We start from the raw sequence: 3847 nt of genomic DNA, 5'->3' as shown, positions 1-3847 counted from the left end.
AATAAATTTTGAAACACCCTGTGAAATAGTATGCATGAAGGTAAACTGACATCAACGCCATCTCTACACAGCTACTTTCTAGTTTATAGTATTGAGTCTGTCGCACAATTTGTGATTGCTTTCTTTGCGTTTGATTGAAGTATCTGTCGTTGTAATGTAAATATTTTCATATTATTATGATATACTATCTACATATTGAGTTTATTTTAGGGCAAGAAAGAGTTTGAAATTGCTTTAAGTAATTGTGCTAATGAGCCAAAATCAAGACCATTTTTTTAAGTTTGAGTTCACCAGTATTATTGTGTAGTGCGTAGTTTTCCTTCATAGTATTCATTCGTTGGAATTTGTGTACACGTAAATAGTTGTTGTAGCCTGAGTTTCATTAAAGTTCAGTGTAAACTTGAAGATAAAGGAACGTATTACGAAGAAATGGTGCAACATAAAGGTAAGTTACATACTGATAATTTCACAGGAGAGGCAGTTTAAATAATTAAAATAATTATATAAATTAATTTTTTTTTTACGTTTAACCCCCAAGTTAAAAAAAACTTCTTTGTTTTGTACGTTTATCATTATAGTAGACCCTACTTATGTCCAAGTTAGAAGATGATGAGAGAGAGATGGAACGGAGAAAAATTCTCTCCGGCGCCGGGATTTGAACCCGGGTTTTCAGCTCTCCGTGCTGATGCTTTAACCACTAAGCCACGCCGGATACAATCCCGACACCGTTGAGAATCGTCTCAGATTAAGCTCCATCTCTTGGGTTCCCTCTAGTGGCCGCCCTCTGCACTACGTCATAGATGTCTATGCACGCAGGACCGAAGTCCATACATGTGTAGAGGTGCACTCAGATGAGTGACTGGTTGGCCGGGGTCCGACGGTATGGGCGCCGTCTTTAAATCACGAAGTGATTTATTACGCATATCATATTTATTTTGATGTACCGAAGTACATATGATATTTCCATGCAGATATTCTGCTTTCTCAGATGATGAGAGAGAGATGGAACGGAGAAAAATTCTCTCCGGCGCCGGGATTTGAACCCGGGTTTTCAGCTCTCCGTGCTGATGCTTTAACCACTAAGCCACGCCGGATACAATCCCGACACCACTTCGTGATTTAAAGACGGCGCCCATACCGTCGGACCCCGGCCAACCAGTCACTCATCTGAGTGCACCTCTACACATGTATGGACTTCGGTCCTGCGTGCATAGACATCTATGACGTAGTGCAGAGGGCGGCCACTAGAGGGAACCCAAGAGATGGAGCTTAATCTGAGACGATTCTCAACGGTGTCGGGATTGTATCCGGCGTGGCTTAGTGGTTAAAGCATCAGCACGGAGAGCTGAAAACCCGGGTTCAAATCCCGGCGCCGGAGAGAATTTTTCTCCGTTCCATCTCTCTCTCATCATCTGAGAAAGCAGAATATCTGCATGGAAATATCATATGTACTTCGGTACATCAAAATAAATATCCAAGTTAGAAGTTGAAGCTTGCTGTGTATTATGTAGGTATTTATTATTATCTGTATTTTAAGAGAAGTGTTTTGGACAGAGCTACGTAACGTTTTTATTTACAATGCTGGTAAAAATATTTACGCGTTGGGGAAGAAATATGTACTGTAGGTACACGTTTAATATGAGTTATATGGCCTATAACTGATTTATGATCATAATTATAGGCCTAACATGAATTCTGACCATTCCAGAGAATTCTTCCTTAGAATTCATGTGAGAAAGCAAACATTGAGGGTTTGTTGTATACAGTATTTGTTAGTATAATAAGGGAACAAGTGCACAATACCGTTGCAGCTAGATTTTCACATATGTCGGTTATGCATTAACTCTAGATTGTGAAAGTAAAGGGGCGGGGAATAAAAACTATTCTCTTTTTTCTACCCTTTCTTCCTCTCTTTTCCTCCGTTTCTTCTCACTTTCTGCTATCTTCACGACACTTTTATATCAACACGTGTATAGGTTATTTATAGGCCTACGGTAATTTTAAAGATACGATGAAAAGGTATGTTATAGATGACGTCACGATGTAGTTATAATAGGTATATACTGCCATGTTGTTTTTTTAATTGATGATTTCATTATGTATTTATACAGTTATGCCATTAAATTAAGCATATATAATATTATTTACTACTCACTATTCTGTTTCATTCAACATCCACTTCGAATATTCCTTCACTAGTACAAGCTTTGGAGTTAACTTCTGCTTCTTCCTGTATCCTGGGTACACTATGGCGATGTCTTTCAAGAAAGTTGATAATGTTTTGGAAGACGTACCGTATTCAAACCATATGATCCTTTCAGAAATCCAGATATGTTGACGTTTGATTTTTTTTTAAGTTTACCCTTTTTGTATTTCCTCATAACAATATGAGATTAATCGAAATCTACTGTCTGTATTGGCCGTTGCTTACGAGATTATATACATATGTATAATCTCGTAAGCAACGGTCTTGGCCCACCGATAGGTGTCGAATTATTTGTTGGTATTACCACAATCTAGTATATACAGTCACGAAGCTTGAGTTTTGAGGGTACCGTACTAGGAACAATAGACTGTGCAGGCACTATTTCGCATTGTCTGTAATGAGGCGATAGTAATGATCCTAGTGGTTAGCAACTATCTATGGATGCATATTTACTACGTATTGAACTTCGTGACTGTATATACTAGACTGTGGTATTACGTTACAAAATTCTCTACAAAAGCATAATAATCACGAACGGTAACCATGCTTAAGCTTAAGTTACTTTCACTAGCAGCTATTTCTAATGTCATTCCAATGAAACCCAATATATAAGAATGATATTTTGTTGAATTGAAAATTTGCAAGCATTATTTGTAATACCAGTCTTTTTATTACAATTACTACATTGCACTTCGAAAGGACAATTTGATGGTCTAGTGATGATATTATATGTATCCACATTAATATGTGTTCTGTATCTTGAGCACTTTCCACAGTTTCAGTAATACATGCTATCATAGTAAATTAATGTCTGCTACTGACAGTACTTAGCAATTTAAAATCGATACGCATCAAGGAATAAATATTTAATTTTTAATGTTCGATTATTAAAAATTTAGTTCTGTTTCCCTGAAACATGAAACTCTTTTCTCTTTAATTATAAATAAATATAAATTTTATTTATTTACGCATCTATCCATACTAATTTCAACATAAAATTGAAAATCACGAAAATATAATTTACTATATTTTCAAACTACAGCTGTCTCTTGGCTGACGGTGTTAAACAACTGGTAGAACTAAAAAGCAAGTTTTATAAATCAAATACAACAACCGGGCTGGAATCCATGAAGAAAAACATTATTGAGGCGAGCTATGAAGTTGCGTGGAAAATTGCTAAAGCAAAAAGAACCGTATATGGAAAAAGAATTTATTAAAAAAAATGTGTAGTGTCATATATTGTTTCGTTTACAGACTATTACCTAGAAATTATCGATATAATTTTACAGATAAATTATTCTGACGGTCAGTTTGTAGTTTGTCTTCTTGGCTTAATGGTTCATTCATTCATTCATTCATTCATTGTTCTGCCCAAGGGCAGGTCTTTCACTACAAACCTAACATTCTCCAATCTTTCCTATTTTCTGCCTTCCTCTTTGTCTCCTTTTCTTCTCTTTGTTGGGTTGCTTCATAATGTGTCCTTCCTCAGCATCCCTCTCCTGGAAATCCGAATGGGGGGGCATAGTTTACGTCTGGAATCTTTTACCATGGAAAGAATCATCATGCCATGTTTGCACTTTTTCTTGGGAACGATAATTACGGTTGCTTTTCGTTGCTTTCCACACACCACTCTCTCTCTCT

General features: G+C 36.5%; 3 non-coding genes across 3 annotated transcripts; 1 reads left to right on the top strand and 2 right to left on the bottom strand.

Moving 5' to 3' along the window:
* Positions 1–640: 640 nt before the first annotated feature.
* TRNAS-GGA (transfer RNA serine (anticodon GGA)) lies at positions 641–712 on the bottom strand. Its single transcript has one exon. It is a non-coding gene; the product is annotated as a tRNA-Ser (tRNA).
* A 310-nt stretch (positions 713–1022) lies between these two features.
* On the bottom strand, positions 1023–1094 carry TRNAS-GGA (transfer RNA serine (anticodon GGA)). The gene has a single exon. It is a non-coding gene; the product is annotated as a tRNA-Ser (tRNA).
* Positions 1095–1306: 212 nt separating this feature from the next.
* On the top strand, positions 1307–1378 carry TRNAS-GGA (transfer RNA serine (anticodon GGA)). Its single transcript has one exon. It is a non-coding gene; the product is annotated as a tRNA-Ser (tRNA).
* Positions 1379–3847: the final 2469 nt, after the last annotated feature.

This window comes from Periplaneta americana, chromosome 8 (genome assembly GCF_040183065.1).
Source record: "Periplaneta americana isolate PAMFEO1 chromosome 8, P.americana_PAMFEO1_priV1, whole genome shotgun sequence".
Classification (NCBI taxonomy): Eukaryota; Metazoa; Arthropoda; class Insecta; order Blattodea; family Blattidae; genus Periplaneta; species Periplaneta americana.
Note: the sequence above shows the minus strand (reverse complement) of the source record. Positions and strands in the feature narration are given on the sequence as shown.